At 36.6% G+C, this 22,647-nt stretch overlaps 1 protein-coding gene and 1 long non-coding RNA gene across 5 annotated transcripts in view; one reads left to right on the top strand and one right to left on the bottom strand.

Moving 5' to 3' along the window:
• Positions 1-22,647, top strand: part of LOC128983219 (NFX1-type zinc finger-containing protein 1-like) — a 125,743-nt gene that overhangs the window by 16,025 nt on the left and 87,071 nt on the right. The window lies entirely within an intron of this gene.
• Positions 1,456-20,135, bottom strand: LOC128983221 (uncharacterized). The gene is made up of 2 exons (XR_008489818.1): positions 20,016-20,135; positions 1,456-1,622 (listed from the first exon to the last, which is right to left on the bottom strand). It is a non-coding gene; the product is annotated as an uncharacterized LOC128983221 (long non-coding RNA).

The raw sequence follows: 22,647 nt of genomic DNA, 5'->3' as shown, positions 1-22,647 counted from the left end.
ATCCCGGTGGTAGCACTAAATTTTTGTCAACAAATTTTTCATATCAGCAAGTTTGGTTGGTAAGGTTAGGTTATGACAGTTTTATTTTATAATACTAAATTTTAAAATTAATTTTAAAATTAATTAAAAATTATAAGTAATCATTAATTACATTTTTATCTTATACAGTTTTTATATTATCAGCAAGTCTGGTTGGTTAGGTTATGTTATGACAGTTTTATTTTAAAAATTAAAAATTTATTTTATAATCTTAACACATTCGCTGCTGAAAACCTTTAAACAGGCGCTCGCCAATGGCGGCGAGGCCCGGGCGGAGCCCCGACGCGCTAACTGAATCAGCGATCGCTATTGGTATTGAAATATCTCAGTAAGACGAATCACAAAAGAGCAGTGGTGATTGTTCTGCGTTACTCCGAAAGTGGACGTAGTTCACTGAAACACCCAAAGGTAGCAGCACTGCCTGGATCAATGACCAGAGTCTTTGTAATACGGCTCGAACTGAGAAAATCCCTGAAAACGGGACAAAAGCATTGCCAGACGGGATTTTACGGGCAATTTTTGTACCAACCTACACCAGAATAAAGCTCGCATTATAAGCTACAGGCTGGTAAAGATTACAACGTTCCCCGACAATGGCTGAACCACACTGATCCGGCAAACAATGCAATGCGCGCTCCCCCACCCGTGGACCCCCCCGCTCCTCAGCTGAGACGCGCGGGGTCCACCGGTGGACCCGCCGCATCGAATGTGTTAAAACAATATTTTATAATTAAAAAGTTAATTTTATAACTAAAAATAAAAAAAAAATTTCAACTTAGCGGTTCTAGCGGCGAACGCTGACACTACAAGATATGTTAGCCTTAGTCCCTCTCGTGTGCCCCACCGGGTAAGTTTGGCTAAAATATGTTCAACTGTCATTGAGTGATAATGTAAGAAAGTTTGCATTAAAGTTGATCCCAAAAGAAATTTGCTTGCTCCGCCCAATAATCTGAATTAGTACTCTAAGCTGTAGGGATAGTTTTAAACACTTAAAAACAATAACATTACCCTTTATTTTGAATACACACACTTTTTGCATGTAAAGGAAAACCAACTCTCATTCATGGACAGGTCTTCAATACATAAAAATAATTCCATACCAGAAAAAGTGCTGTCTAAATGTAGCCTACCTCAAGTTAGGCTTAGAAACCAATGAATCATTACACGAAGCAGATTCAGATGATTTCTTAAGGTTACAAAACAAAAGGGATCTAGCTGTGTTCCTTAAAACCTACATAGTAGAACCTCCATATTAGACCATGAGATAAATAAAAATAACATACAGTATATATAACCGCATCAGCAATGTTTCTACTTGTTGTCCAGTCATTTTGACTATGGGTCTCCAGCATATAGAGGTCAAGGAAGAGTAGAATTTTTGAATATTTTGAGGAAAAAATATCATGGTATAAACTATTTTCAAAACACAAGAATTTATTTTTATGTAGGCCTAAACACTACCCAAGTATACCTAACGGTACATTAAGAATGTTAAGTAGTTTAGTGACAATAGGAAGGGAACCAACTAGTTCTTCTACTGCATTGGTTCCAAGTATTTCTGCCGGTGCTGAATAGCAGATGTCCTAGAAGACAAAAGAATGTGATTAGTTTTCCTTTTTTTAATTTCATCCAATGTACTTGTTTTCTAGTGCCTAGTTAGGTACATAGAGTTGTAATACCTCCAATATAGCCAGTGGCGTAACAGAAGGGCCCGCAATGCGGGGCGGCCCGGGAGCTGAGGGGGCCCGCGAACCGGAGAGCGGGAAACGGTGAGCAGAGAGGCCTGTGAGACGAGTGGGGCCGAAAAATTTGAGTTAATTCTTATTTAAATGTATTATCAATCATTCCAATAATTGTATTGAACAAGTAATAACATTGATGTTATTAATTATATGTTGTTATCAGTTATCGTTTAATTTCGTTAGGCCTCTTCAGTGATAACGAACTAGGGTAACAAATTTAACAAGTTATAATGTGGGTCTTTGATTATTATGCAATCTTACTTTTGTCACCCAGAAATATTTTACTTCTCGGTGAGTACACTGCTTATGTCGTCTGCAAACATTTTGTTACTTTGGAGCCTGGAGTCATGAACGTTGGCTGGGGCTTTTAATATTGTGTTATTTTACATATTAGTTTTGTCCTAATATTGATTGTATTATTTTAAATACAATATACTGCTACTCTACTGACTGTGTTTGTTAGCCCATATCTTATTTTAATACTAAAGAAATTTGTTGTTAAGATAAACGCTTACAACATAATGAGACCGTTGAAGTATATAACACAACTGGAACACCGGGTAGATAGGAGATGTGGGATAAAAAGCGCGTCGTTTCAGTAACCTTCCTCCACCACTATGGGGGACCCAACGCAGAGATGTCAGTTCCTCAAGCCGTGCACGCGGTTGTTAATACGCTCCTGGCCGTGCATCCAAAAGGTTGACTGCAATTAAAGTTATATATTCGGAATCTGCATTAACTGCAGAATCTGACAGTATAAATATCATCTTATTTAAATCGTAATTCGAATTTTAACGACTAAAAATGTTAAACTAATACCACACTTATAATTCATTTTTATAGCCCCAGGATTGCGTAATATGACTAATAATGGTTAAAAACGTACCTTGTCAGACAATCCTTGACATGTTTTATAGTGTCGAAAATTAACTTGCTACATGTTTCGGTGGTTATTATAATTATAATTATGGTTATTATCATAATAACCACCGAAACATGTAGCAAGTTTATTTTCGACACTATAAAACATGTCAAGGATTGTCTGACAAGGTACGTTTTTAACCATTATTAGTCATAATATCACACCTTGACATGAAAAAGTCACTAAGCGAGGATTTTTTTATTTTTTGGTCAGAAGCAAACTTCAAGCGAGAAAATTGTAGCTAATGAGATAATCTTCAGCATATAACCAAGCAATTTCAAATAAAATTTTCTAGTCGTGTGTAATGGAGTAATTAGTAACGCAAAGAGGTTATTTATAAATTGCGCCGCGGGCCGTTCTCACTGGTTTCGCTGATCTTTTCGTTTACGGTACTCCCAGAAACGTTTTGAGTACAACCAATAGTTATATTAAATTCATTTTTATTACAGGTAACACATAACTAAATACTGAATTATCACCTTCTAGGTAAACTATTTACATACAATGTTACCGTAAATTAAAATATAAAATGTAGACTATAGATACAGGGACAGGGACTGGTAATCCCCCTTTGTTTAAATGTAACAAGGGATCGTGTATTATCTGCTTTGTTTGGTAATTAATGAGAAATTTCAAATATTAAGGCTCAGATCAAATAATTGATAAGGTCATAAATATTGAACCTAGGAAGTATTTTTCAATAACAAAAATTGAATAATAATAATAATTTACAAATCGAATTGTTAGTCGTGTTCCTTTGACAATATGAGTATTTGTATAATGTTGCAAACACACGATTAGTAAAAAGTGTTTTGAGTGTCATCGTTATTCTGTATATGTTTTAAATTTCTTATCATCACACATAAGAGAAAAGGGTTTGGTTAATAATACTAAACAGTACTTTTAAGAATACGTTTTACTGGCCACAATCGTGCTTAGGGTTTGGTTAATAATACTAAACAGTACTTTTAAGAATACGTTTTACTGGCCACAATCGTGCTTAAATATAGTACAAAGGTTGCATTACATGTTGTGAAACAAAACCAATTTCTTCAATCTCTGCCTTACATCTAACTTATTTTTGTTACATTCATTCATAATGTCTCTAGCATTGGAGAAACAAACGGTTTTGTAAACAGTGTCCCTAACAGTTTCATTCATGGGCGGCAGCCCGGTACCGGTATTGATATTTATCTTCTGCAAATTAATGAAATATATGATCACATCCATAGAATAGTTAGTTGTATTCTTTAACTTATATCAACTATTAAAAAAGGTTAAAATTGATTTAGCTTTACAATGATCGAGTAGTACAAACATAAAGAGTTGCTGGACTGAGGAGGTTGGTGCGACATAAAATCAACCTCGTCGCCCTATTAATCACTATTCTACAAACAAACTACACACTTAATTGTAAATTGCTCGATCACATGTTAAAAATCATTTCTTAAACTACAACTTTGTCGCTTACAGTTTTCTTCTGACCCAAAAATAAAATACTTCCTCGCATACTATATTTTTCATGTCGCAATGTAAAAATTGTTAACTCTTTTTAACTATGGAAATTCTATTTTAAATCAAAAGTAAAATTTATTTATACCATTAGATTCTGCATTTAATGCAGATTACGAATATATGAACATTATTGTACTTAATCTTTGTTACTGAATGCTAGGAGCGAGTTAACAACTTCGCGCACTATTCGATGAATTGGCTAAAATCCGCTGGGTCCCCCATGTTGGTGCGGGGAGGCTGCCACAACGGCGCGCTTTCGTGAACACGTACCTAGCATTCCAGTTGTGTTATATACTTCGATGAATGAGATGCTTGAAATCCATGCAAAGATAAAATTCGCATGGCTCAATCACGTCCTGGTTGAAGTTCGTTCGCTAGGCTCACTTACCTTCAGGTTAGCTCGTTCGCTACGCTCACTTGCCTTCAGGTTAGCTCGTTCACTACGCAAACTCGCCTCCAGGTTGAAGTTTGTTCGCTACGCTCACTCACCTTTTGGTTGCAAATTAGCTGTTGTCATAAATGTAAAAGAAATAATAGTGCTGCACCCTATTGGTAATCCTTGTAACTTTAATGCTATTGAACATCATAGAACAGAACCAACTTGTTTAATTGAAACAGCTGTTAAGATTCATTAATTCCATTTCTCATAAGGTTAACATGGGAAACTCCAGAGCCACTGGGGCGGAGCCGATTGGACGGATCACGAAATTGATGGTGTATAAACCTATTCCATGAAATTCTACACGTATGTACCAAGTTTCGTGGCCATTGGTCCAGCGGTATCTGAGTTTATCACTGCCAAATATACTAACATCCTCTTTTATACTTATAGAAGATATATTTATATCTATATATGTGTCCGTTAGCACGATAACTCGAGCAAAAAATGATCCGATTTTGATGAAATTTGGTATAAACGTGTAAACCTACATTTATTCGAACGAGTTCGCGAACCAGCATGAACGGACTATGGGAACGGGGGTTTAGGGGGGTTTTATGGGGTAAAAATAAGTTTTCCCATTTTTGACCCAAAAAACATAAAATTTAGCAATTTTTTCCAAACCATTTTGTAGAGCTTAAATAAACAAATAATTTAGTAGACTATATTGAAGCGTTACTATGCGCCTAATGGTTACGGAGAAAATAAAAAAAAAATTTAAATTTAAAATTCCCATGTTATTCTTATGGAGAACAAGTAAACTGTTGTAGTTTGCTTGTTTATGAACATATTTTGATTAAATTTGGAAAATGTTTTTATTTCTTACTAACTATTAACATTTAAAAAAAATACAGTTCTACCCTCCCTGTTACAGCAAACCTAAGTACTTTCTGTTTCTGCTAAAACTAATTCTGTTTAAATAGGGAATAAATGTTATATTTTTAAATAGACATTTTAGTGTAAATCCAATCAGGCAAATGGAAATTCGCTTAGTCTGCAGGTTTGCTGCAGTGGGGGTATTTATGATTAATCTGTTAAATCATTGTATCGGTGGTCCAAAAATAACACTCAGGGGAGGGGGAGGGTGTTTGATTATGTTGTATCGGTCGTCTAACAATAACTCATGAGAGGGGGCCCTAAATTATAAGTTTGCAGGGGGGCCCGTAAAAATTTATTACGCTACTGAACACAGCAATCATGCAGACTAAGAGATTTTCCATTTATCTGATTCAATACTAAAATATTTCCTTAAAAAGTCAGATCTTTTCCCCAATTAAATAACATTAGGTTTAATCAGTAGGCCTCCTTAATTTTGCTGCTACAGGTAAAAAATAAAGATTGTTTTAGCGAATTTCCCTATAGAGAAGTAGCTATTACCATAAAAGTAATAGTAAGGTAAGGCCTAGATCCGGTACCTGTTTAATTATTCACTTTGATGTCCCCAGAGGCCAAAACCACTATTCATTCAATTTTATTTATATTATCATAGACTAACCAACACAAGTAGACTTCTCATCCCATTGTAAATTTTGAAGCTCGTTTTTCATGGCTAGTTCATGTACGCCACACTGGGCGCTAGTGTCGACGAAATGTTGTTTCTATTATTTTAGGGTTAATTTCTCGATTTGTGCTTTACTGTTTGGTTAAATAACTAGGGGACAATTTATTGTTTATGATTAGATCGTATTATTTGGTTAAACGAGGTTTTAAATGACTGTATTAACGGGACACAAAACACCCGTTGTGTGTTGTAAACAAAACACGACCTCTACATAAACCGTACAGAACTAACAATAAAATTGTCTTCAGCTGTTCCATTAGGATGAGAAATCTACTAAGGGAGTATGTTTTATCTATGATATTATGTAGGCTATGTGTCTATAACAATTTGAAGTTTGGTCAGATTTTGATTAAATTTGACTTATAGTAGGGCGGGATAAACTTGAATGAGCTCGGGAACCAGCAAGATCGGGTCATGAGAACAGGGTAGTCGGGTTTTAAATTTTCAAAAATTGTGTTTTTAATAATTTACGGTAAGACCATTGAATGAAGCTTATAATTATTTAGTATATTGTAGCATTGTTGTACAACTAGGTGGCGTTCGCAGAGGCATCCACAAAATTGAGCGGAGTTATCAAGGGTTCATATTATTTTGTTTTTGTCATACTGCAGTAAAAACAGTAGTTTTTAATGCATGCGTTGCGGGTCTAAAGTAGCATTTTTAATATTTAGGGAGTAAAAATCGTTTTTAGCCTCTATGGAGTAAAAATCAGCTGTTGTCAACTCAGTTGTAAATTTCGATTGTAAACTATTGCATGTATCAAAAATATGTATCGATTCGTGCTTTATAATCATTTTAACATACAGTCTACAGTTTCTTCCCGTAGCATTTTAGCATTGCAGATCATTAATCCATTCCCAAACTCAACACTGCTCACCTGTACTACTTCCTTCACCAGACCCTACTTCGTGGGTGGGTTTCCTCTCTTTCCACAGCATTTTAGGATTGCAGATACATTAATGTAATTGCCAAAGACAGTTCCCACACTCTGCACTGCTAGCCTTACTACTTCCTTCACCATTTACTACGTCATAGCCCTGTTTCCTTCCTTTCTCATAGCATTTAAGTATTACAGATTCATTTATCTAACTGCCCAAACGGTTCCCCCACTCTGCACTGCCAACCTTTACTACTTCCTTCACCACTTCCTACGTCGTGGGGCCTGTTTCCTTCCCTTCTCATAGCATTTCAGCATTGCAGATACATTAAAACTGCTACAAATGGTTTCCAGTACACCTACACTGTCTCCACACTGCTCACCTTACTACTTCTTTCACCTCTTCCTACGTCGCGGATCTGTTTCCCTCTCTTCCCATAGCATTTTAAGATTGTAGATACTTAAATCTAATCGTCATAAACAGATCCCACACTCCGAACAACTCGCTTTTACTACTTCACCACTTTCTACATCGCGGACAGTCTGTTTCCTTCCCTTTCCGTAGCATTTTAGTATTGCAGATACCTTAATCTAATCGTCATAAACAGTTCCCACACTCCGGACAGCTCGCCTTGAATACTTCCTTCACCACTTCCTACGTCACGGACCTGTTTTCCTCCCTTCCCATAGAATTTTAGGAATGCAGATACCTTAATCTAATCGTCATGTAAACAGTTTCCACACTCCAGACTGCTTGCATTTACTACTTCCTTCACAACTTCCTACGTCACGGACCTGTTTCCCTCCCTTCCCATAGCATCATAGGATTGCAAATACCTTAATCTAATGGTCACAAACAGATCCCACATCCCGAACAGCTCGCCTTTACTACTTCGTTCACCACTTCCTTAGTCGCGGACCTGTTTCCTTCCCTTCCAATAGCATTTTAGGATTGCAGATACAGTAGACTCCCTCTAGTTCGGCCACCTCGGGACCGGACCATTGTCCGAACTACAAAACGGCCGGACTATCCGGCTGTAGTGCATTTTAAATAATCAAAATACAAATAATAGTATTGCGCAATCTAGATATGTTAAATCATTAACCTTGGTTCAGTAATAAAAACTGTAACGTTTAAAATCACGCTTACTCAAGCAAAACAAAAATTACACAACTCTGTAAGTACAGCAATAAATCACGTAAAGAACAGAACAATATAAAGTCTAGTACTGCAAGCTACTGCTACCGTAGTCAGCATAGGCTACTACAGAACTTATAAATGTCGATAAAAACATTAGATAACTCTTAAAACAGCATAAAATCATAAGTCTTAAAGATAATAACGACAGTCGTAAAATATGATAAAGATAACAATGAATGACGAAAAACACCGCTTATTCTTTCATCTTTGTTCTTCTATTCTTTCTTTGGTTTCTCTTTATCCACACATTCAACAAGTTGTCATGGCTACTAATCACCCAATCACAAACTGTTGTGAAATATCAAGTGCACAGGCAGACATCAGTTGTGTAATAAAGAGCAAGAGCAGATGATTGATGATTGTCAGTGCAAGCGGATAGCTTGACCTTGAAGCTAACGATTGGTATTTCTTTGTTTTGCTTAATTTATTTTTGTCAAATAAACCATGGTGTTTCAAAAACAATAATGGGGGAACCTACCGCATAAAAAAATGGTCCAAAATATTTAATTATACACTGCATTTCAACATATTAGACTGAAGAGACATTGTTTATAAAATGTTGTTAGTATTTTTGAGGTTATGTAATATAGATTTACATAGGTAATATGCAACAATTCACCCATAGAAGCACCCGTCAACTAAACTGATATGAATTGTTTACTTCTATGGCCGGAAACTAAACATTCAAGTTGAATCCTGTCGAAGGTCATTCGCCCGTGACGATATGACTTGTCCCCCTGAGACCGGGACGGACCATCCGGCGGCCAATCCAACCGAAGCCGAACTAGAGGGAGTCTACTGTACCTTAAAAATCTAATCGTCATAAACAGTTCCCACACTCCGGACAGGTCGCCTTGACTACTTTCTTCACCACTTCCTACGTCACGGACCTGTTTTCCTCCCTTCCCATAGAATTTTAGGAATGCAGATACCTTAATCTAATCGTCATAAACAGTTTCCATTAAAGCTTAATTTAACAAGTTTTCCATTAAATATTGGTTGGAGAGTCGGTAAAGATCATAGAAAGTTTACAACAAAATGTGGAAGACTAGTTGATACGCGCATTGCGCAAGCAACTTGTGGAAAACTAGTGGAGAACTATTCTATCAAAGCCTCACAAACTTCAATCACAAACAGGGAAATGGTTGATTTTGAAATTTTAAACAAATAACTGAGACTAGTGTAGGAATCACCAGTAGCAAAAAAACGTAGTGTCACGGCTAGCTTTCTTGGACAGTTGTCAGTTATGGCTTTCCTGAAGTTAGTGTCACTTTTCTTGACTTTATGTCCGATCATAAAAAAAATTAATATTCAAAATTTAATAGTTGTCATTCTCAGGAAGTTTTTTACGCTCACCACTCAACGGATCGACGTCATCTTCTCGGAAATCAGCCAGCATGTCACTGCTACTGTACCTATCCCTAGCTATCAACGAGGGTCTCACCCAATATCTTCGCGGACCTCTTGTATAGTGGCTAGTAATAATGACACAAGCAGTCACGGCAAGGATTGCATCTTCTTCGTCCGACATCCTTGACACAACTAGTAGGGACTGTGTAACTGTACAGAACATTTCGCGCCAATTCTTTGGCAACATGTTTTCCACTAGTTGCTCTAAATTAGTGAGCAGCAACATTTTGTTGTAAACTTTTTTTTGTAAACTCAGGGGGAGCTGAGGGGGCCCGCGAACCGGTGAGCGGGAAACAGTGAGCAGAGAGGCCCGTGAGACGAGTGGGGCTGAAAAATTTGAGTTCATTCTTATTTAAATGTATTATCAATCATTCAATAATTGTATTGAACAAGTAATAACATTAATGTTATTAATAATATGTTGTTATCAGTTATCGTTTAATTTCGTTAGGCCTCTTCAGTGATAACGAACTAGGGTAACAAATTTAACGTGTAATAACAAGGGTCTGATTATTATGCAATCTTACTTTTGTCACCGAGAAATATTTTACTTCTCAGCTATTTCGTACACTGCTTATGTCGTCTGCAAACATTTTGTTACTTTGGAGCCTGGAGTCATGAACGTTGGCTGGGGCTTTTAATATTGTGTTATTTTACATTTTAGTTTTGTCCTAATATTGATTGTATTTTGTTAAATACAATATACTGCTACTCTAATTACTGTGTTCGTTAGCCCATATCTTATTTTACCTCACAGTTAACCTACTAAAGATATTTGTTGTAAGATAAACGCTTACAACATTATAAGACACTTGAAATCCATACAAAGATAAAATAAAAAATGCAATAGGCTATTTTAGCCTGTGATAAAAGTACGTCAATCTATTAAATTAACCAGCTTTTAGTATATGAGTTAATTTTAACCAAAGATTAAACTAACCTAACAAATTAATACTTTCTCATCCTTCAGTCAAATTTGGGTTAAAATTCGCACATAGTGGCGTCCCCATCTTAAATAATTGATTGATTGACTTTAATACTTTACTTTGAAACGGCGACCATACCAATTTGTAGGTATTTTAAGCCAAGAATTAATGGAGATGAGTTTAGGATGAGTGGCCCAACCTTTTAGTTTTGAAAGGAACTAAGGCCGACATATTCCTTAGACACAGATGTTAATTAATAGCCAATACAAGGGGCCTAAGGGGGTTAATAGGGGAATTCGAGCCACATTTTTGCCTTGTAATTAACAAATTAGTCTAATTATCAGGGTAATAAAATTTGATAACGTGTGATAGGCCTAAATTAAATGTACAATTTTTAACCTCTTTGATATAAACATTCTGATAGACGGATGGAAAATAAGAGTTTTTTATTTGATTTCAAAACTATTTACAAACACTAATATTGATATAATGATGTAGTGATGTAACACTTTCATCAAACCACGACTGAAATACTTAACACACCCTTTTTTGGAACATAACCTATAATTTAATATTTTTTTCATAATTTATTTACCACTCTTTTTATGATTAATCTGTTTCATAATTGGATTGGTGGTCCAAAAATAACTCTGGGGGGAGGAGGAGGGTGTTTGATTATGTTGTATGGGTGGTCTAAAAATAGCTCATGAGAGGGGGGCCCAAAAAATAAGTTTGCAGGGGGGACCGTAAAAATTTGTTACGCCACTGACGGGACCTGTTGTTAACTTAACAATAAGTAAGTTAAGTTGTTAAGTATTTTTAGGCACTAATAATAAAAAAATTAAGACATACAATTTATTAAGCTTTTTATAAGAAACAAGAAAATACATAATAGACAGGTAATATGAATAAAATATATATTTATGACGAGAAACCCAAAACATGACATCATGGTTTGATACAGAATTAACTGCTACAGCAGTGAGTGTATTCGTATTTAAGTGGAGGGAGCAACGATATAAACAACTCAAGGAGGCAAGCAGGCGACTGTACTTGACGGCTGGAGGGGAAGCAATGGTGGGAGAGATTTTCTGTCTCTCTCGCACTGCCTCCCCTACACGCCAAGCACGGTGAAATGGTCTGTACCATTCACTGACTCCCTGATCACTGTATCTCAAAAAGTACTAACCATAAGAACTCAAGAATTGGCATTGAGATTCCAATTGTGCAATAAGAAGCGTTTTCAAGAAATTTCATCAGGGCTCTGTCCCAGTGGCCTCTAAAGTTCCCATGTTATCTTTATGGAGAAAAGATTTGTTTACATTTGAACAGATGTATATTTTTGAATTTTATACTACTAACTAAGGGTTGCATTTATTTGATTGAAATGAAAATATTTGCATTAGCCTATTTTGTGGCTTTAAAATTGGTGTTTTACTGCATAACACTTTTTGTAATCATCAAATGAATTTAAAAATCAAGATATGTTAACTATATTGTTGAAGTTTTTAAGATCTGTTTCTCAGCAACTAAATAACAGTACCTACATTATTTAATGTGTTCAGGATATCAATGTCAAAGGAACAAATCATTTCCAATCGAGTTTCATCTAATATTTTAAGGGATGGTATCCTGTCTTCTTCTATCACTACTTATTATTTATAATGGGTGCTCAAGAGAGAAGAGATTTGCTTGATAAGTTCTTTCTTAAAAACATATGTAGGTGGTTTCAGAGTGAGTAGTCCGAAGCTCCTGGTAGTGGGACGGTTATTGTTTTAAATGAAGAAGTTCTCTCTTAGTTTAACTCAAGTTGTCACATATGTTTAACTTAAATTTTTGTGAACAAAGCCACGACCGGGTAAGCTAGTTATAAGAATAACATGGGCATTTTAAATGTAAAGTTTTTTCTAATTATCTCCCTAACCGTTAAGCATACAACAACGCTTCAATAGCCTATACAAAATTATTTCTTTTTTTCAGATCTACAAAATGGTTCTGAAATAAATTGGGAAATTTTATGGTTTTAGAGTCAAAAATAGGAAAAACCAATTTTTTCCCCATAAAACCCCCATAAACCCCTGTTCCCATAGTCCGATCATGCTGGTTCCCGAACTCGTTTGAATAAACGTTGGTTCACACGTTTCTACAAAATTTAATCAAAATTGGATAATTTTTACTCGAGTTATCGCGCTAACAGACACATTTAATTTAAACGTTGTTGAGTGCATAGGTGTGCTGCGATTGGTGTTTAATATATTTGGAGTCATTCAAAAGTAAAATAGTTTTCTGTACTGCACCCTGTGGAAACATTGTGGCATTATTTCAAATCATGAATAATACAGCACGTTGTTACTATTCTAACCTACAAAACAGTTGCCGGGTAATAGCATAGATAAAACATAGTTCTAAGTAGATTTCCCATCCTTATGGAACAGCTGTGAAGCCAATTTTATTGTTAGTTCTGTTCGGTTTTCTGTAGATGTTGTGTTTTGTTTACAATTTGTTTCTATTATTTTAAGGTTAGTTTCTCATTACTTTTGTCTCACTGTTTGGTTATATAGACCAGTAATAGTTTATGATTAGATAGTTTTATTTGATTAAACGAGGTTTTAAATTACTGCAATAACAAGAAACATATTGTAAACAAAACACAACATCTACAGAAAACCTGACAGAACTAACAATAAAATTGGCTTCAGCTGCTCCATAAGGATGGGAAATCTACCAAGGGACTATGTTTTATCTATGGTAGTAGCTAGTTATATTTATTTGTACCTAAACATTGTAGTTCAAAAAGTCTGACATTGGCCCACTTAAAACCCTCTGGGGTAGAGCTCTTTTGACGGATCTGCACCAAACTTAACACAAACCATCCTTGAATAATGCTTAATAATGTCTGAATGTTTCATTACAATCTGTTGAGCGGTTTTGGAGTCCATAAGGTACATACATACATATATACATACATACATGCATAGTTCCTCTTTTATAGATATTAGATAGATAGATTGTACAGGATGTTCACAAAGTAATATAGTTATTTTTTCTGTATTTTCTGGCTGCAATGTAATGTTTGACTGTTGGAGATTAGTTATTGAATTTATTAAAGTTTAAATTAAAAATTTTTTTGATATCGGTGTAAATGTCCGAATCATAACATAGTAAGTTAAAGTTAACTTTTGGTAGGAGCTGACATGGCTGTTGAGTATTGAGCATTGCACTGGTGTCATGTAAAGAGGTCGATGTTTGCAAGGACATAACACTCATCAAATCGTTGTACCACTTGAAGTCTAAAGGCAGGTCTACACGCAAGGATTTACTGTACGTTTTACCTGCGCAAGTAAATCGTTGCGAGTGTACCGCAAAACTGTGCATGTTTGAGAACTGCGCAGAGACGGAAGACAAAAGATAAAACTATTGCAGAGAGCATAGTTTTGACAACATTTTCAGACAAGTCGTTGCGTGTGTACACTGTCATCCGTTTCAACTTTGTCTTCACGCTCAAAACCCTAGTATGTAGTGTTGTCTTCACGTGCTGTCAGAGGTACAAGTGTGTTTTAGCAAATTTCCCATATAGGGAATAAGCTATTACCGTAGTACTCATGGTAAGACCTGGACCCGGGACCAAATTTTTTGTTTGTTTTGAGGTTAAAAAAAAAAAAAATAAATAAAAAAAATAATTTCAGGGTACTGAGTTAATATGCTTTCTTCATATATATTTATATATTTAAGTGTCCGTTAGCGCGATAACTCAAGCAAAAATGATCCGATTTTGATTAAATTTGGTACAAACATGTAAACCTACGTTTATTCGAACGAGTTCGCGAACCAGCATGATCGAACCATGGGAACGGGGGTTTATGGGGGGTTTTATGGGGTAAAAATGGGTTTTTCCCATTTTTGACCCAAAAAACATCAAATTTTGCAATTTCTTTCTAAACTATTTTGTAGAGCTTAAAAAAACAAATAATTAATATATTGAAGCGTTATAATGCGCCTAATGGTTACGGAGAAAATTCCAAAAAATTGTAAATTTAAAATTCCCATGTTATTCTTATGGAGAATAAAACTGTTGTAGTTTGCTTGTTTATTAACACTAGTGGCTTGTAGGGACATAAGTCCCTAAAAAGCTCAAATGTAAAACAACTTTTTGCAATACCGGTATTTAAACAAACTCAGAATAACATTATCTATGTGTCAGAATAGGCATCCCTACACCATATCTTTTGTGTAAAAATAAAAACCAGTTTGTTGTTCTTCTTTGTTTGCTTTTGTTGATGTCATTTTCAATAAATAATTTGAATCACTCCAGTGGTTTAACATGAAAAGGCAGTAAACATATCATTGTTTGTGAATAAATACTGGTTTACTAAGGTAGCTTTGGTCTTGTGGTTAATGAGGATAAATAAAAGCTTCCCTGTTTGGAATTTTAAAAATTCATTGGAGGTTCGCCTTCAGATGAATTGAAGACGCCTGCAATTTCATCTGCAGTAAGCTTATTATACCTACGACGATCCATATTTATCCTGTCTACAAACCTAAGTTCTAATTCACTGTCACCTTGTACAACCATTTCTTCCGAAGCTCTTTTGTAAATTTGTGCAAATGGATTTTCTAATAGAGTTTCAGCTAGTTTTGACAATATTTCAGGTTTTAAGTCACTATTTTCTCGACGCCTTTGACGAATTTCTGTTGCTGTTGATGTGTCAATAATGTACAATTGGCCATATACACATCATGTTGAGGCAGCAAATCTGAGATTGAACGATAAATCTGTCCTTGAATTTTGAAACAGTATGGTCCTTTTCCTGGAATATCTTTCTTACTGGCTGAAAAATAAGCAAAAGCCATCGCACTGTTGCATTGTCGAATGAATTTATACAGTTGTGGGCTCTCTTCAAACAAACTTTTAAGTTCTACATTAGTTTTTGACTGAGGAAGGTTAATAAGTCCGTTATGGCAACATGTCATAAATTGATTATTCGTTAGTTCTTCTCTAAAATGAAGAGCACTACATTGAATGCACTCTACACTCTTGGTCCAATAATCCTGCATCATGGATCTTTACATTTCTCTCGTCTACCATGGGTCTCCTAAAAAGGGGTTGTAACATAGGCCTATCTTGATTAAGTTCGTCATTATCTACTCTTGCTCTCCTACGCGCACTGTCATTCCTATGAACAGTTCCCCGCCTTTGTGGTATTTCCCTGGCGTTCATATTAATTACAGTACTTATAATGAAAAGAATATATATCCAGCAGCCTACATACCAAAACATCTTGAATCCCTGGTGATTTTATAAAAGTATGATCGAATATGATTACTCTACGTTGTATATTCACTGCACTAAAAAAAAATACTTACGAAGGAATGCAAATACACCATTTTAGAACCAATAACATTTATAGGTTATTTTAGTTGTATATATTCACACAACCTTAACCTTAAAATGTGTAGAAATATAAAGAAAACAACATCATTTAAAATAAACTTGAACATATGATTTAAAAATAAAAACAAAACAGAAGTTAGATTTAATTTCGACTCTTTGATTATTTATACAGAATATTTATTCTATGTCGTTTATTCCTTTAACACGACAATAACGTAAAAGCATGAAAAAATGAAACTTGAGTATATGATTTAAATATAAACAAAGAATGCAGACGTTTTTCCGACTAATCTTCAATATTTCAGTTTTATTATAGTATACATTTCATAGTTGACTGGCTAAAAGTAAACCTAATGCGTGTATTGATCACTGTTTTCAAATCTGTGGCACAGCTGTTTTAATTTCAAAAGATGTAAACAAATTAAACCCCATGTTGTTTTAATGGGAAAAGTTTTATTCTGTTGCGAATTTATGGTAAAAAAATAAGAAAAATGAATAGTTTTCCCTCAAAATTCACTTCAAGACCTTTAAAATAAGACCCCTCCCATCTTTCTACGGCCATCCAGTCACTCACAATTTCTTTACAACAATTTGACTTACGGAATTATATATATAGACTAGCTGACCCGGCGAACTTCGTATCGCCTAAGTTATAGGTTTCCCCTAAGACAGACCGATGGAAAGAAAGTACCGTTACGTTTAATTTTCAAGATGATCTTGTTCGCATCGCTCAATCACGTCCTGGTTGAAGTTCGTTCGCTAAGCTCACTCACCTTTGGGTTGGAGCTCGTTCGCTACGCTCACTCACCTTTAGGTTGGAGCTCGTTCGCTGCGCTCACTTGCCTTCAGGTTAGCTCGTTTGCTACGCTAACTCGCCTCCAGGTTGAAGTTCGTTCGCTACGCTCACTCAACTTTTGGTTGCAAATTAGCTGTTGTCATAAATGTAAAAGAAATAATAGTGCTGCACCCTGTTGGTAATCCTTGTTACTTTAATGCTATTGAACATCATAGAACAGAACCAACTTGTTTAATTGAAACAGCTGTTAAGATTCATTAATTCCATTTCTCATAAGGTTAACATGGGAAACTCCAGAGCCACTGGGGCGGAGCCCTTTTAAGAATTTCGAAACGGGAAATAGTTTACGTCCGATTCGCATACCTACAGAATTTACACACCAAATTTCATAACGATCGGTGAAGTCGTTCCGGAGGAGTTTGCAGACAAACACTGTGACACGAGAATTTTATATATTAGATATTTTGCCCAAATTTGGAAAATGTTTTTATTTCTTACTAACAATTAACATTTTACATAAAAAAAACACTTTTACCCTCCCTATTGCAGCAAACCTAAGTATGTGTTAAACTGATTCTATTTAAATAGGGATAAATGTGATATTTTTAAGGAGACATTTTAGTGTAAATCCAATCAGGCAAATGGAAATTCGCTTAGTCTGCAGGTTTGCTGCGGCGGGGGTATTTTAATTACAATTGCAGATCTTCGCCAATGTTCCCGTGATTTTATTGTTGAATTCAACAAACTGTACAGAAGTTTTCCTTATTTATGGAGGGTCAAGAGAAAGGAACATATTTACTGTTATAAGAAAAAGACTTAGAGACTTTTGAAAAATACAAAGCAGTAGATTCGAATGTGAACAGAGAAACTATAATGGAATTGGTTGTCTTTTTAGTAACCAACGTCTTGACCATAGTGAGCACCGTCGTCGCTCAGACTTATTTCTTTGCTTTCTTGTAATACTGGCTGCAGATATCGACCACAGTAAAGCGGACTACACACTACACGTGCATTGAGCGCCGTGCAAGCACGTCGTGCCAAAAACTGACGAAACGTGCCAGTGTGTGGTGAACACCGTGCAAGCAGTGGCATGGCACGGTGGAAATCAAAACGAGTTTGATTTTTGGCGTGCCGTGCCAATGCACGCCGCTCTGACATGCTAGTGTGTAGGCAGTCCCGTGCCACGTGCTGGTAGTTCGACAAATTTTGACAGGGTTTGACCCTAATAATACTTTTTTATTAGTGAATCGACGGCATTTTGTCTTTGATACGACCATCGAGGTTATAACACAGTGTATCGCACGCTGTAAGTGGTGCGTGAGCCAAGACGCAGTCATAGATCTCTGTATAATATATTATAGAGCATACATCCTCCACTACAATATTGTGAACCAAGTGCCCTGCCGGCGTATATCTGTACGGCAGCGAGGTGCAAGGTCTGGACTGACCTAGGCACTAAGGCTGTTTAGTGCTGCTGCCTAGTGTATATTTTTAATGATTAATCAATTATGTCCTTAAAACATGTGTGTGCTCTGCATTTCATTTGTACGAACAGGAGATGTAATTTAGCACGTTGCAGGCTACACTGAAGATCAAGAGTGTGGGCAATAACGTGCCGTGCCAGAGCACGTCGTGCCAATATACAAAATGGCACGGCGTGCAATGCACGTGTAGTGTGTAGGCCGCTTAACACATCTTCCATGATATTACATGCTCATACACTGAAAGTTATCACATAACTACACTAAAAGCTGGTGCTAAAACCTGTACCATGTGGACGCATTTCTTTGCAACAACTTGACTGCAAAGTTTTACATGCGCAGATAAAACGTTTGCGAAATCCTTGTGTGTAGACCCCCCTTTAGGAATAAAATTTCAAATCCTTTTGTTAGGTATACTCAGGCTGGGTTTAAGCAAAGGCGTGAGCCCAGGGGCTCGCACCACAAAGGAGCCTGCACCATGATTAGAAGTTACAAAAAAAGTCACTGTTATGTTTCTTATGGTTGATAATATGGTACATTGTGCGGTGGTGTGGTCATAAATTTTCCAAATGGTCACCGTCATCTGAGAACTGACTAACACCGAAGTTAACAATTTCAATGAGAATCACGGGGTTTTTCTGGTTTACTTACCAATGCACAATACAATGGTACAGTTATGCTTACTTTTGTTGCTAACCTTGACCTAAAATAACATGAGCTTTAAATTTCATATTAAAGTTATCTTATGTCTAAATTCCTCATCTATATGCAAAACGCGCTTTGTTTTAACTGACAAAGCATTATTTTTTTTAGACCAGTCAAAACAGAACATTCCCACCATCTTGTCTTTGGCCTTCCTAATGGTCGTTTCCCTTCTGGCTTTCCTATACTCGCTTCTTTTAAAAGTGAACCCCGCTCTCTCCGTGGGCGTGTCCTGCCCACCTTATTCTCCTTGCTTTCACGCGTGCTACTACATCATAATCATTGTACATATATTCCTTATCTCCCTATTATGCCCTTTTCTCCACTCTCCATTTTCTTGTGTTGAGACATATATAATTCTAAAAATTTTGTTTTAAAAAACAATCATTTTGTTTTCTTCTTTTTTGTTTAAAATCCAAGTTTCAGCTCCATATGTTAATACTGGTCGAATATTATACTATGATATATTTTTATTTTCGTTCTATGCAAGAGATTAGTTATAGTTATCAGTAAGCCTATAGCTTAAGTTACAAAAATTTAAACAGTCATTAGACACTGGTTTGGGTGGACACAAGTGAAAAATACCCCCGCCGCAGGAAACCTGCAGGCTAAGCGAATGAATTTCAATTTGCCTGATTGGATTTACTCTAAAATATCTCCTTAAAAATATCACATCTATTTAAATAGGATTGGATTAACAAGAAGTACTTAGGTTTGTTGCAACAGGGATATATATATAAATATATAGGCTATATATATTTGATATATATATATATATACTGTATATATATATATGAATTTGAACGGATGGTGTTTTTGGTCTCTAGGGACCTCAAAATAAAAAAGTAAATCGGTCCCGGGTCCAGGTCTTACCATGAGTACTACGGTAATACCTTATTCCCTATATGGGAAATTCGCTAATAATTAAGTTACTCCTACAATCGTTAGACTATACATGCATTAAATTACTATTCTATTAAAGGATAAAGGTATTTTTCTCGGTAAAACTTACCAGAAAAAGAAAGAGTATTAAGTTCAAAGAAAACCAGTAGTATTTCATCTTCCTTGTTTGTTTCCCACGCAACCTGATTTCTATAGCTCCCAGACACCTCTGCTATGTGTTATCACTTAATTTACGACAAACTACTGATAGCTATGTAGAAGTCAGTTATAAAATGTTGTTTAAAATTGTTTGAAAACAATATTGAAATAAAATGATCATTCATTAAACTAAAAAAAATAATTCCTTTCAGTGAATTTAATTTAATGGTAATAACTGGACTCAGGACCCATTTTTTGGTTGTTTTAATGTCCCCAGAGGCCAAGAACACTATTCAAATGCATAATGCACGATAACTGCACAATTATTTATACACCCCCCACAGCAAACCTACAGAATAAGCAAATAACAATCGGTCTGATTGAATTTTTACTAAAATATTATCATAAACAAGATATATTCATTACCCATTTAAATGACATTAGATTTTACAAGGACTTTGGTTTGCTGCCATGATGAAGGTAAAAGCGTTTTTTGATAAAATGTAATAGTAGGCCCATAGGATGAAACAAATCTGAAACAATTCCGAATTTGATCAAAGTATATCCAAGCAAACTTACAGTTTTCTTTTCCTCCATAAAAATAGAACTCATGAGAATTTTAAACGTACAGTTTCTTTGGAATTCTCTCTGAGACCTTTTAGACGTTTTTCTCGCTAGGAATATATACTTTATTCCGTAGTTATAGTGGGAAAGACGTCACCAACTCTCGCCAGCGGATCGCTCAAGTCAGCGCCCTGTGCAGTTTCCAGGGTTCGTAAATTATTAATTAAATAACCTGTCACAGGTACAGATTTGTATGTAAATCAGGTGTGAACTTAGTACCGATAACACACAGCGCTACTGTACCATCATCATCGCTCACACCTGGGTGTATCTAATTGAATTCAATTTTGAAATAATTGAGAAAACCTTGTCACCTCGTATCTATATTGTAAACACAATCCAAAACGATATATTTAGCCATATAAATTTTTTCACCAATCCACACGAGCCCTAGCATACGCTAATGCGGACTTATGGACAGGTTTGAACACCTGATGATGACCCTATTGCAGGTTTTATGACTAAAATAATAAAGTGAGTGTTAATCGCTAAACAAATACTCTGAACAATATTAAACACTATCACGAATAATGGTGAATTACCTGTATACTCCAGAGAACTTTACTAAACCCACTTAGCACAACGCAAAATCACTTTTAGAGCGGCAAAATCACTCAACAAGAACCACGTCCTAACGCTGTTAATCGCAGGGTCAGAATGTTCCAATCATCCCTCGCCCAAGAGGGATCTCAACCCTCGCACCCGGTCAGGAGGAACACACATCTTTCAGACTGGGCTTTCTGCTTTACCACAGTTTAACTGTCCAGCCCTAATGCTAATTCTTGAATCGACTGGGCCAGTTTGACACGAACGCCGACATTCGTTCATACCATCGCTCTTTGGTAGACCCCTCGTCCAGTTTATCAGAACGAGTGCGGACACGCCAGCATCATCACCTGACGACGTAGAGCCAGCTGGTGGGTCTCCTGATGGCTTGTTGTCCTTGACAACCTCGCCACCTTCGAAGGCAGCTACCCTCTTCAGATCATGGCAGGGTCCGTCATCAAAATCACTTGGTCCCACTCCCACTGGATACCTAGATAAAGTGTCGACTACCCTGTTCAATGTGCCTTTGCGGTAATTGATTTCAAAATCATGTTGCTGGAGCTCCAAGACCCACCGAGCTAATCTACCGCTCGGTTTTCGTAATTTCATGAGCCAGCTAAGAGAGACATGATCTGTAATCGCCACAAAGTGGTAGCCTTCCAAGTAGGGCTTAAACTTCCTTTTCCGTCGTGGAGTACTTGGATTCCTGGTCAGTCAGCAGGCGACTCACATACGCAATAATCCACCTCCTTGCCCTCAACTTCTTGGGTTAAGGCAGCACCCAGCCCAACATTCGAGGTGTCAACCTGCACCGTGAAGGTTTTTTTGAAGTTGGGGGCATGCCAACACAGGAGAGGAGCATAAAAGCTCCTTCAATTTCTGAAAAGACGACTCTTGCGCTTCACCCAATCGCCACTTCATGATTTTCTCAAGCAGATGTCGTAGAGGCGCAGATACCGTTGCAAAGCCTTCAATAAAACGCCGATACCAGGACGCCAGACCCAAGAAACTACATAGCTTCTTGATATTGGTAGGTGTAATCGACTGAACCTTTTCCGGGTCAGTGGTTATCCCATCAAAATTAATCACGTATCCAAGATACTTCAACTGGCGTTTGCAGAAGTGGCATTTTTCAGGGGTCAGCTTTAAGCCAGCAGCACACAGTCGGTCAAATACCAGTTTCAGGAGTTCGACGTGCTCCGCAAAGGTTGTTGACACCACTACCAAGTTGTTAAGGTATGTGAAGACCTTAGGTTCAAGTTCGACACCTATAACCATATCGAGCAACCTCTGAAACGTCGCTACGGCTGAGTGCAGTCCAAAGGGCATAAAGGTAAACTGGTATAGCCTTCAGCTGGGAACCGTAAACGCGGTTATCGCCCGGCTTTCAGCTGCCAGTGGGACCTGCCAATACCCACTCTTAAGATCCAAGG

The sequence above is a fragment of the Macrosteles quadrilineatus genome, unplaced genomic scaffold (genome assembly GCF_028750875.1).
Source record: "Macrosteles quadrilineatus isolate MER2022 unplaced genomic scaffold, UCM_ALF_1.0 Scaffold_1__1_contigs__length_201487025, whole genome shotgun sequence".
NCBI lineage: Eukaryota > Metazoa > Arthropoda > Insecta > Hemiptera > Cicadellidae > Macrosteles > Macrosteles quadrilineatus.
The sequence above is the reverse complement of the archived record's forward strand: the minus strand, read 5'-3'. Positions and strand labels throughout refer to the sequence as shown.